The sequence below is a fragment of the Pelobates fuscus genome, chromosome 2, assembly GCF_036172605.1.
Source record: "Pelobates fuscus isolate aPelFus1 chromosome 2, aPelFus1.pri, whole genome shotgun sequence".
In the NCBI taxonomy this organism is placed as follows: Eukaryota; Metazoa; Chordata; class Amphibia; order Anura; family Pelobatidae; genus Pelobates; species Pelobates fuscus.
In genome coordinates this window covers 142,427,626-142,441,446 of record NC_086318.1, presented here as the reverse complement: position 1 = coordinate 142,441,446, position 13,821 = coordinate 142,427,626, and the positions used below count along the sequence as shown (strand labels likewise).

Below are 13,821 nucleotides of genomic sequence, written 5' to 3'. Positions count from 1 at the left end.
TTTTTATTTACTAACATTTTTATTTATATATTTTTTTCCAGCAGCAGGGAGACACCTATTGCGACCATGTGACCGCTCTGTTAGAGAGATCATATGGCCGCGGGAACCTAATTTGCTGAGGGTGGAGTGTCTGGGCTGTCAGGCAGTCCCCCCAGACCCAGAGCAATGCTGATTGCTTGCGGGGGAACAGCGTCGATCGGGTACGTAATTATGATGGTTTAGGACCGTCATCAGTCCTCAAGGGGATGTTCCTGAACCATCATCAGTCGTTAAGGGGTTAAAGAACTCGTTACTCAATAAAAGTTCTAGGAGTTTTTAAAATATGCATTAACCTCATAGAGGTAGATATAGTATTAAATTTATAAAGAAGTATATCAGCCTATCAAGGCCAGGAATGATACATAAATTCAATAGCAATTCTGTGAAATGCATTATACATTGTGAATAGTGAGGTGACCTAAAAAACTCAAATTAAGCATGTTGCATTACTTCTGTTATGGTGTGTTAGGTTGTTAATACAAGTCTCGGACAATTAGCGAATGCTTCCGAAATTTACTAAGTATTTGTCATTATGAACTTATAATAATCCATTAATAATTAATAATAATTCAAGTTTAACTGTATTCTGGCAGGACTCGCTGAGCCTTTCCAAGAACCCCTACGTGTTCCAACACTATAGTTGGTATCCTAAAACTAGAACAGTCTATGAGCCCCCCATAGAAACCCACATGCTCCAAACATCTACTCGGGCATGATTGGAGAAGACCTCTAGAGCCTCCGCGTGTCGCTAACAGGCTCTGACCATTACACGCTCACTCACAACACTCAACCACCAACACACCCATTCACAGAAGTCTAGGGCTCTAGTAGGGGTCCTCAAGCTGGCATAATACCTAGAACCCTGGACACTCTTAATCCAACTCTGATCTCAGTTCTCCATCCCGTGTATACTATGCAATATGGGCTAACAGAAGTCCCAAAGGATGACCACAGTTTTATGCTACTCATTTACCAGAGATACTTTCTGAGTTATATCACCCCTAGTGTAACTAATCTAAATTATAGAATAACTCCAGTTCAAATTTAGTTAAAATAATTTGTTATGCTTTAATGTGGCTAATTGTATAATCTGACCAACGGAGTAAAGCAAAATGCCTTGAAATATTTAGGCTGATGCAAAATCAGACTTTTTGCGTACTTTTGCAAATAACACTCAATCACACTCACAAACACTCAACATCTTAAACATAGAAACATAGAATGTGACGGCAGATAAGAACCATTCGGCCCATCTAGTCTGCCCAATTTTCTAAATACTTTCATTAGTCCCTGGCCTTATCTTATAGTTAAGATAGCCTTATGCCTATCCCACGCATGCTTAAACTCCCTCACTGTGTGAGCCTCTACCACTTCAGCTGGAAGGCTATTCCATGCATCCACTACCCTCTCAGTAAAGTAATACTTCCTGATATTATTTTAAACCTTTGTCCCTCTAATTTAAGACTATGTCCTCTTGTTCATAGGTTTTTCTATGCAGGTTTTAAAAAATGTAGATGTTCTACAGGAGCACACACATATATTTGTAGAATTATTTATATTCATTATTTATATGTTCATTTTTATATAATTTGTATTTTTTTTTAATGTAAGTTAACACGTAAGCAGTGTTTGTATCCTTTTGCATTTTTTTTCCTTGCTAGCAAAGAATAAGAGATCATTTAGCAGTAATACCTACATGGATTTTGTTCATTATACTAGAAACAACAATCTGAAATGCTTGTTATTTACCTGAACATGGTTTCAATCCTTTCATATTAGACGAATAGGAAAGAAAAGGCCAGAATAAAAATTAATCAGCCTGGATTTATTCCACCTCTAATCATTGTTAATTCTGGAAGTCCATTCTCTCCAGGAAGATTTCATTTTAAAAATACTATTTTTAGCTTCAAAGCTGGAGGATATAACCATCCCAAAGATGTTTAAAATACTGCTTGCTTGATTTATTTTTATCTGACTGGTACTTAAAGAGAAAGCTAATTAAAGATAATTTTTAATTGTATGTATTGTTATTCAGCAAGCTGTGGGGAAGGAAATTTCCTTTGCACGTCTTACTTCCTGAAGACACACTGGGATTGAGACAGTTAGAAAATAATGTTCCACAAATGAGCTTTTCTCGTTGGGGTTGTGGGGGGTGAGAGGATGGGGACACAAATGATAGACAAAAACAAAAATAGAACAAAAGCAATGTTTCAGTTTTGAATGGGAGGACTTATAGGAACACTATAATATTGGGAATACAAATGTGAATGCTATAGTGCCCTAGTTACTGTTTAGATTCCGTCCCTCGCCTTGAGAGTTACCTTAGCTTGCATCTCACACCATGCATGCATTTAATTATGCCTTTTGTCACTGTACTTATCAATAAAAACAGTTTGCAAACCTGCAGTTCTCTTGTCTGCTGCCTTTGCAAGCCCTCCTCATCGAACCCCGCCCAGACTTTCTGTGACTGTTCGATCACAGACCTCCAGGGTGCAGGGGACATTGGGGGTGGCAGTGGTGGCAGGAGGATAAAGGGTCTGCTGGGGGTAGAGGGGTTGTAGTGGGTATGGGGGATATAGGGGCTGCTAGGGGTAGCAGGGCTGTAGTGGGTAGGGGGATATAGGGGCTGCTGGGGTAGAGGGGCTGTCGTGGGTAGGGGAATATAGGTGCTGCTGGGGTAGAGAAATATAGGGGTTGTAGTGGGTAGAAGGTAGAGGGGCTGTAGTGGGTAGGGGGATATAGGGTCTGTTGGGGGTAGAGGGGTTGTAGTGGGTAGGGGGATATAGATGCTGCTGGGGGTATAGAGATAGAGGGGCTGTAGTTAGTAGGGGGATATAGGTGATGGAGAGTGTATGTAGGGTCTGTAGAATATGTGTTTAGGGAACATAGTGTTTGTTTTGCATATAGGGGATCTGGTGTGTGCATAGGGTGTCTAGAGTGTTTAAGAACTGTGGAATAGCCCCTGAAATTGCTCCCCTATAAATATTAGCACAGGAATCTACATTATGATTCACATATTCATCACTAACAAATTATAGGTTCATATTCTTGTAAATTAGTTCTCACTTCACCATTGCAATTTGCATCTCTCTCATTCACAAATATATAATTTATATTACATAGAACCCTTTTTGCCACAGGGCTGCATCAATTTTATAAATGAGTGTTAAAAAAAACAAATTCTTCAAAACGTGAGAACTTTGAAAATGTATGCAGCCAGATTAAAGTGGATCGCTTTTTTCCTGATAGCACTGCATATCCACAAAGTCCTCAAAAAGCCATGGAGAGACCATTTGTAATGGTTGGAGGCTGCATTATACAAATGGACGCAATCCATTGTTTGAGTTACAAGCCACCCTCCTGCCTGTAAAAGCATTTGTCTTGTTTTAAATAGAAACAGGACATAGCTATAGGGGTCAGAAATATGAGCTGGAATCTAAAAAAGTGACATGCTGTGTGTGCTCGTTGGAATATCTCACAGTATAGTATTGTGTGCAGGGGAGGGCTGGCAGCCTCAGGCCTGGGGGGCAAATCCAGTCAAGTGGCCCATTGCACCCCTGAATTAGCTCACCATCCATGGCCACCTTTTCCTGGTTTTATAACGGATATTGATATTATGCTAATTAGTAGCTCTTTGCCATACCCACTCCTTTGCGGCTCCGACTTTCAATGTTGTTAGAGCGCAGGCTGAGAATCTCTGAGCCTGTGCCCTGACTCACTAACTGAGCACCGGAACCACAAGGGATATGATCTGACTGCACCTACTGCTGGTGCGCACCAATGGACCACCAGGGAATCGTTTAAATTAAATATGCTGGTGTCCAAAACTTGTGAGCTGTGTTGGCCGCCGGGCGCCTCTGTTGTTATTGCGACCTACATGACCCCACAGCTTGCATACCTCAAAGGCTGGCCCTGCTGACAGACACACTGGCCCTCACTCTCAATAACATACACACACAAACCCTGACAAACACTCACTGACAGGCAGACACATACACACACACACTGACAGGCAGACACACACACACACATTCACTGACAGACACTTACTTGACAGACACACTTGCTGACACACACACACACACACACACTGACAGACACCAGTGCCATCTTAACAACATTATGGGTCCCCGGGCAAAGCAGTGCACTGGGGCCCTGCCTACACAACTTACAGGAATAAAAATGTAAATTATAGATACAACGAAGATTATATTTAGAAGTACCTCCAACAAATGCAATGCATACATTCAATACATACACACAGACTGCCGAATGCAGTCACACACCGACTGCTGAATGCATACACACGACTGGCTGCAGGCTATCTCCTGTCCTACTGCGCGCAGAATGCTGTGTGGAGCATTGCAATGGTAATGCGCTGCAACGCTCCACACAGCCTGCTTGCGGGAGGAACGATCTGCCTTACAGGTCGGCCTCTCCTGCAGCCCTGGGTCCTAGGCAGCTTCCTCTCTCCCCGATTGAATTGAGATCTCCCTCATCGGCACAAGGCCAGAAAACAAGGCCACCTCTCCGTTGGCTGGCAGGGGAGATCAAAGGATCTCCCCTGTCAGCCGGGCATGCTGGGCAGCGCGGTAGGGCCCCATGCGGAAAGACGTCCCTGACAGACATACACAAACACTTCCAGACACACACACACTTCCAGACACACACACACTTCCACACACACACACACACACTTCCAGACACACACACACTTCCACACACACACACACACTTCCAGACACACACACACACTTCCAGACACACACACACACACTTCCAGACACACACACACTTCCAGACACACACACACACATTTCCAGACACACACACACTTCCAGACACACACACACTTCCAGACACACACACACTTCCAGACACACACACACACACACTTCCAGACACACACACACACATACTTACACTTCCTGACACACACACTTCCAGACACACACACACACACACACACACTTCCAGACACACACACACTTCCAGACACACACACACGCACACACACTTCCAGACACACACACACACTTCCAGACACACGCACACACTTCCAGACACACACACACACACTTACACTTCCTGACACACACACTTCCAGACACACACACACACACTTACACACACACACACACACACACACACTTCCAGACACACACACACGCACACACACGACCACTTCCAGACACACACACACACACACTTCCAGACACACACACACTTCCAGACACACACACACACAACCACTTCCAGACACACACACACTTCCAGACACACACACACACACACTCAGACACACACACACTCTTACACTTCCTGACACACACACACACACACACACTTACAGACACACACACACACTTCCAGACACACACACACTTCCTGACACACACACTTCCAGACACACACACACTTACACTTCCTGACACACACACTTCCAGACACACACACACACACACACACACACACACACTTACACACACACACACACTTCCAGACACACACACACACACTTCCAGACACACACACACGCACACTTCCAGACACACACACTTCCAGACACACACACACACACACTTACACACACACACACACGCACACTTCCAGACACACGCACACTTCCAGACACACACACACTTCCAGACACACGCACACACGTGCACACTTCCAGACACACACACACTTCCAGACACACACACTTCCAGACACACACACTTACACTTCCTGACACACACACACTTACACTTCCTGACACACACACACACACTTACAGACACACACACACACACACTTACTTTCAGACACACACACACAAATTTATTTTATTTCTTGTTGCTCCTACCTTTAGGAGTGCTCTGGGTCCTTTCCCCGGGGTCCAGTGACTTCCTCCGTGATATTCCTGCTCCTCTCTGCTCCCTCGCGCAGTTTAGTGATGCGGGGCCTGAATGACGTCATATTCCGGCTCCCGACATCAACAGAGAGGGCGCGCGAGGGAGCAGGAAGATCATCAGCAGAGCTCCCTCGCTGCTGCATGCCTCCTTCCTCACCCGGCCGGTATATTGCTGCAGAGTAGGCACCTGCCATCTGGGACAAGCAGGTGCCTACTCTGCCTTGCTACTGGGGCACCGTAAGTGGCCAGCTGGCCACCTGCTGGGCTCCTTGTGACAGGCTATCAGCCTGCTCCGCGCGGCACCCCCTCCTCCTGGCGCCCAGGACTGGCCCTGCAGTGGCCATTTTTCTAATTACTTAGGGCGGCCTGGGGGGCAATTGCCTCCCTGCCCCCCGGCCCAGCCCGCCCCTGATTGTGTGACTGGTAAAAACACAATATTACACAAACTGCTGTGCTAGAAATAGCTTTTTTAATATGTTTTTGATGTGTAGATGATGCATATCTCAGACTATAAATATAAATATGTGTAGCCTCCTAGGATTTCTGGTGCAGCATTGCTGAAGTATTCGTGTGAGCAGAAATGCCCTACAATAGCCTTTTTAGACAGTCTGTTATGGTGTCCAAGCAGGATGCAGGATCAAAGACTAGGGATGGCTAGACATGGGTCAGCAGTGCCTGTATCTAATTTGATTGCACAACTTCCCTAATTGCTAAATTAATAAAAGAAGAGGGATACAAATTTCACTAGCCTCTAATGCCATATTTAAAGGGACACTATAGTCACCCAGACTACTTCAACTCAATGAAGTGGTCTGGGTGCCAGGACCCTCAGGTTTTAACCCTTCACATCTAAACATAACAGTTTTAGAGAAACTGCTATGTTTACATTTTGGGTTAATCCAGCCTCTAGTGGCTGTCTTCCAAGCAGCCACTAGAGGCGCATCTGCGACGCTGGAGGCACATTTCGCCTCCATCGCGCAGAGCGTCCATAGGAAAGCATTGAGAAATGCTTTCCTGTGGACACTTTGAATGCGAGCATTCGGCTCTGCTGACGTCGGACGGGGGAGCTGACGTCGGCGGGGGAGGAGAGGTCACCAGCGCCGAGAGAGCCCGGCGCTGGAATAAAGTAAGTAGCTAAAGGGGTTTTTTTTTTTTTTTTTTTTGTCAATCTTTATTTTTATTGAGGCATATGATGGTTCAGTACAGAAAATAAAATAATGGGTCAATGCATGTAAAACATATAGTTTGCATAAGTGTACACAATAGTTGCATGTATTCCCAAGAGTAGCAGCCTCTTTTTTTTGAAAGTTTAACAGTAGAGTTATCCGTACAGGTTACACAGATTATATAAACACGCTGGAAAACAAATTATATAAACACGCTGGAAAATAATAAGTTGCGTCACATTTACATGGTTTCATGCTAGGTTAATTAGGCATTGAACTTCAGGTAGCAGGTGGAGGAACATTTATGCTTATAATGCAGTTTGCAATCCTATGTAACGTCGATAGGTAGGGAATAAGATTAACACAATCTACTCACAATTTACAGACTGAGGGTGCAGACCCCGAAAAGAGTTATATAACTACTGATGCATTAGTGTGCAAGGTAAGTAAATGTCGGTTATGACATGTAATTGTGGGCTAGATTATGGTCCGAGAAATTCAAGACGTGTTATACTATACTGGTAGCTTTACACTAAATACGGGCTATACATAGCGGAATATAATAAAAGCGGGGTGGCTGAGCATCAAGACTGTCTGGGCCCTATTACACAGCGGGCTTCCGTATGTAATTGTTAAGCAAACATAAAAATGAAATATTAGTAATAACAACATAAAGTCATACGAGTAGGCAAAATAAAGGGCATATGCACAAGTGGGAGTCCAGTAAGGAGATTGGCTGCATGTCTCGTCAGGGAATAGCAATCAGTGTTTTACAAGGAAGAGGAGTGATAGACGTGACCTACATAAAATAATGACTAGCATTCTGTTTAACACGATGAAGTTACATGGGGTTAGGTCCCAGGTCCTATGTTTCTATGCATTTCGCTATTGGGTAGCTAAAGGGGTTTAACCGCTTTGTTTTCCTGACACTATAGTGATCCAATACTTTTACTCAGTACTCTGAAGTGCCGGCTGGATATTGTGCAGTTATTACAAGTTCTTCAAATTGCCAATACTACTTTATTCATAATTCTGTTCAAATCACACAATGTATGGTGTTCAGCAACATCCAGAGTGGTGACTTAACTGGAGTCATTTTCTTAGATTTTTCTAATGGCATACAGTTAACCATGATATAATAGTGGAAACACTGTAAAAATAAAAGTGTAGGCCATGAGCAAATTAACTGAATTTGATCACTATTATCTGACAAGGCATACGTTGTGTTGATTACCAACCGTATTGCCCACTGACTGAAAGTCAAATGAGAAGTTTGCCAAAATTCAGCTATGGCCCATGTCTATTCTCCATATTTATTATTGATCTTCCCACTGTTTGTAAATCAGATACCTAAGAAACAATGTCTGGAGCAGTGTAGCTAAGGGGAGTGGGCCTGGACATTACCAGGAGACAGGCCATCTAGGGGTCAGTGGTTTGGGATGGGCCTACGGATATGGAGTGGGGTGGAGTTATAAGGGGAGTATAAGTAGTGGCCATTTTAGATCTAAGGATCACTTTTAAGCTAAAGTTACACTTACCTGTTGTTGTAGCAGGATTTGTGTGGCTTTGTTTCTTCTTTTGTCTCCTCTGCAGGTTGTCAGCAAGATGGAAGATTGGCTGGAAGGAGTCAGGTCTGCTGTGCAGGAGAGGGCTGTCGAGTGGCTGAGGGACCATCTTGGAGATGCTCTGCCATCCAGATCTGGAAGCTCCCAGGGTCAGAGGCCGGTTAGGAGGATGAGGCCCCCGCAGAGATTGAGCCCCAGCGTGGTTCCAGGTTCCCTCTGGAGATCGTCTGGGCGACAGTGAGGCTGCTGGCGGGAAGGCCGCAAGTGGAGGAGGTCGCGGTCGCCGTCGCAGTGTGGCTGCATGAACCCGCCATCAGGCGAGGCTGGAGATACAGGCTGTGGGTTCGGGAACCGAATGGGAGACTGCCGAACGTTTGGGGAGCGAACGTGGAGGTAGGAGTATCGGTGATCAGACGGAAACTGCTGAACGTTCAGGAGACGAACGTGGAGGTAGGAGATCTGGCGAATGGGCGGAAACTGCCGAAAGTTTGGGAGACGAATGTGGAGGTACTACTATTGCCGATCGTTCGTTTCCCAGACGGGGAGGTAAACATACTGCCGAACGTTCGGGAGTTGAACGGGGAGGTAGCTATACTGCCGGCCATTCGGCTGCTGAACGTGGAGGCAGCAAAACTGCCGAACGTTCGGTTCTTGTGTCCTCTTTTACAGGAAGGGAAGGAGAAGTGGCTGCTGGTGACAGGAGTGCGAAAAAGGGGCCATTGCAAGCGCGGGCCAGCGGAAGAAGGAGGAGCGGTACGGCAGGCTTGGCAGCAGGTTCAGGGAACGCTGGAAGTGCTGTTGGTGGAACAGGAACAACGGCTGCGCATCGCCCGGGTGAGTCGCCCTCTGACGCTACTGCCCCTTCCGTTGCTAGCCCACGGGTTACCCCGGGGGTGGGACCCGGTACTGGCATGGTTGGTGATGACAGGGTGGCAGGTGGCAGGCAGGGGATTGCTAGGGCACGGAGGGGACCGGAAGGGTTTAGCGCCACAAGACAACATAGAGTGTCCCCAGTCAGCGGGCGGGAGCGCAGCGCTTCGCCAGGGTCGCCCATACGACTAGGCCGGGGACGACGACAGGCTGGTCAGGAAGTCGGGGACGTATCCGAAGGGGGAAAAAGGAAGGACGGGGACTGTAGCCAGGTTTGGGCTCCGCAAGGGGAGGTCTCCGGGTCTAGTCCAGTGGTGGTTTCCGGGGCCGGGGACGGTGTAGTTGGGGACGGGGGCGTGACTCCCGCGGATGGAGACTCCCGGATTGGCGAGCGAGAGGGAGAATTTGCTCGGGGGGATCCCGGAGGCTGCGCGACAAAACGTGCATGTTTTGTTCGCAGACCCTTTGGGCTGTCACCTCAAGCCTGAGGTGAAGGAGAGGATCTGGAAAGGGGAGTTCGTGGAGCTCTTTTCGCTTCTCCCGCTTGAGGAATACATTGAACTCAAGGAGGAGGATAAAAAAGTCGCGAAAAAGGAGGAGAAGGAAAAGAAATGGCAGTACAGGAAGATCCCCAAAACGTTTGGGAACTGGCTAAGGACGTTCTGCATCTTGGCCAGTGTGATGGGCGAGAAGGCGGCGGAGCGCTGTTCACAGCTCTTCTGTTACCTGGACGGGGTTTGGGAAGCATATCGGACGTATGGGGGTCTAGCGTGGTGGCGGTACGACGAACAATTTCGTCAGCGACTGGCCGCTAATCCGGGGATGCGGTGGGACCAGATGAACCTACCGCTCTGGATAAAACTGATGATGGCGCAGAAAGCGACCCCCTTTCAGTCGGGGGCCGGCACGGGCGCTTTTACCGCCATGTCGGCCAACCAAAAACGGGGCTACTGTTGGCTATACAATGAGGGTCAGTGCAAGTGGGGGGCCACTTGTCGCTTCAAGCATGAGTGCCCAGGTGCCCAGGTGCCCACAGTCTCCACAGGTGGTTTAAGAAGGGGAAGTCAGCCTCTCCGGGGGGGGGGGGCTCAGAGGTTCGGCCACGTCCCCTGCCACTGGGAGCAATGCCAGTGAAGGTTGGCGCGATGCTGCCTTGGCTAAACCAATACGCTAACAGGAAAGATGCTGGGTTGCTTGATGAGGGGTTTTCCAAAGGGTTTATGATACCGTTTCGGGACCGGGATGTGGCTCATCGGCTTCGCAACCTGAAATCGGCCGGGGAATTTCCAGGGGTGGTCAGGGAGAAGTTGCTTAAGGAGGTGCAGTTGGGCAGGGTGGCAGGGCCGTTCAGCAAGCCCCCTTTACCTAACTTGAGGGTATCACCGTTGGGGGTGGTACCTAAGAAGGAGCCCGGCAAGTACCGCCTGATACATCACCTGTCCTACCCCAAAAGGTCGTCTGTTAACGACAACATCGACAAGGCCCTTTGTTCGGTATCGTACGCTTCGTTCGACCAGGCGGTGAGTCTGGTGCAGTGAGCGGGACGGGGGCGTTGTTGGCTAAGGCGGACGTTGAGGCATCTTTTCGCCTTTTACCAATCCACCCGAAGTGCCATCACCTACTGGGTTGTCACTTCGAGGGGGAATGCTACGTGGATTTATGTTTGCCCATGGGGTGCTCGATATCGTGCGCATACTTCTAGAAGTTTAGCACGTTTCTGGAATGGGTGGTGAAGCTGGAAGCGGGCACTAGGATGGTAGTCCATTACCTGGATGACTTCCTGTCAGGATCGGGACAGGGATCCAACACGCAGAGTACAAACAGGTACAGGGTACGTATACCGGACCTTAGAATGGCCGGACTAACGTACGGAGAGTAAAGAGAATGGTCAGAGACAAGCCGAGGTCGAGGGAACGAGAGGACAGGTAAGCGAGGAACAAGCCGGGTCAAGGGTAACAGAGGAAAACAGAGTAAGTCAAACAAGCCGGGTCGGAACCAAAGGGATAACAGAAAATACCAGAGCACTGTGTGACTAGACAGGCTAGAACCACAACAGGGCAATGAGCAAATGGGAGAAGCAAGTTTAAATACCCTGGCTCGGAGGGAGAGACACGCCTCCGACGAGATCTGATTAGTCTCTAAAGGATTGAGTGACAGGTCATTCCGGGCTGGCGTCATGACGTCGGTTTCCGGACGTCCTGCTACAAAAGGAAGTGACTCCCTCGCGGCCGGCGTTTACGTGACCGGGTGGACCGCGAGGAACAGAGGAAACAGCACGTCCGGACGGATAGACGTCTAAGTCTCTACCTCTCTCGGAGGTAGAGACTTCAGGTACCCTGACAGTACCCCCCCTCTCAGATACGCCCACCGGGCGGAAGGAACCGGGACGAGATGGGAAGCGGGAGTGAAACGCCCTGCGGAGACGTGGAGCATGAACATCCTCTTGAGGTACTTAACTCCTCTCCTCAGGACCATATCCCTTCCAATCGACCAGATATTGTACTCTCCCCCGGGAGATTCGAGAATCGATAATAGAGTTAACCTCATACTCCTCCTGACCCTCCACCTGAACAGAGCGAGGAGAGGACGTTGTGGAGGAAAATCTGTTGCAGACTAGTGGTTTCAGCAATGAAACATGAAATGAGTTAGGGATGCGTAAGGCAGTTGGAAGAGCTAGACGATACGCAACTGGGTTAATCCGAGTCAGCACCCTGTAAGGTCCAATATAACGAGGAGCGAACTTCATGGAAGGTACTTTTAAACGGATGTTTCTTGTACTCAACCATACTCTATCACCTGGAACAAACACCGGAGCTGCCCTTCTACGTTTATCGATGTGTTTCTTAACCAGCATAGAATTGTGCAGAAGAATTTGTTGAGTCTGATCCCACAACTTCCTCAAATTGGCAACATGAACATCAACCGACGGTATCCCTTGGGAAGGGGAGGCCGAGGGAAGAATAGATGGATGAAAGCCATAATTCATGAAGATGGGGCTTGAATGAGTAGAATCACAAACGAGATTGTTGTGTGCAAACTCCGCCCAAGGAATCAAACCAACCCAATCATCCTGGTGTTCAGAAACAAAACAACGTAAATATTGTTCAATTTTTTGGTTGGTGCGTTCAGCAGCTCCGTTAGACTGAGGATGATAGGCAGAAGAGAAATTCAATTTGATACCCAGTTGAGAGCAGAAGGACCTCCAAAAATGGGAAACAAATTGGGAACCTCTGTCAGATACAATTTGGGAGGGTATCCCATGTAAACGAAAAATCTCCCTTGCGAATATCTCTGCCAATTCGGGTGAAGACGGGAGTTTAGGCAGAGGAACGAAGTGAGCCATCTTGGTGAATATGTCAACCACGGTGAGGATGACAGTCTGTTTTTTAGAGATGGGCAAATCGACAATGAAGTCCATAGCTAAACATGACCATGGTTTCTCTGGAACCTCTAAGGGATGCAGAAATCCACATGGAAGCGTATGAGGTTGCTTAGTCTTAGTACAGACCTCACAAGTATCGATGAAATCTTTAATATCCTTACGCAAAGCAGGCCACCAGAAATCTTTGGAGATTAAAGCATACGTCTTGCGAATGCCAGGATGCCCAGCTACCTTGCTGTTGTGGAAACACCGTAACACTTCCAGTTGGAGAGCAGGAGGAACGAAGTGTCTATCCCCAGGAGTCTGTTTAGGAGCTAGATGTTGTAACTTTATGATCTCAGTAAGCAACGGAGAATGAATCCTGAGATTCGTGTTAGCGATGATATTACATTTAGGAACTATCGAGGAAAGAACTGACTCAACTATAGTGGACGGTTCATATTGGCGAGATAAAGCATCGGCTTTGGAGTTCTTAGAACCAGGTCTATAAGTAAGCACATAATTGAAGTGAGTCAGGAATAGGGACCAACGAGCTTGCCTGGCGGATAGGCGTTTAGCCTCCCCAATATAGGACAAGTTCTTGTGGTCCGTTAAAATAGTAACAGGATGTAAGGTCCCCTCTAATAAATGCCTCCACTCCTTAAGAGCCATAATGACCGCTAACAGTTCCCTGTCACCGATGTCATATCTGCTTTCAGGACCAGATAGTTTCTTAGAGAAAAACCCACAAGGGTGTAACGGTTTGTCCACCCCTAACCTTTGTGACAGAACAGCCCCTACTCCCGTCTCAGAGGCATCGACCTCGAGTAGGAACGGCAGAGTCGTATCAGGATGAACCAAAATTGGAGCAGAAGCAAAAAGTTCCTTGAGCGTCTTGAAAGCAACAAGAGCCTCAGTAGACCA

The 13,821-nt window shown here is 47.4% G+C and overlaps 1 protein-coding gene across 4 annotated transcripts in view; it reads right to left on the bottom strand.

The window, feature by feature from the left end:
• FGF12 (fibroblast growth factor 12) overlaps positions 1 to 13,821 on the bottom strand; it is a 527,041-nt gene that overhangs the window by 276,306 nt on the left and 236,914 nt on the right. The gene's annotated exons all lie outside the window — the stretch shown is intronic.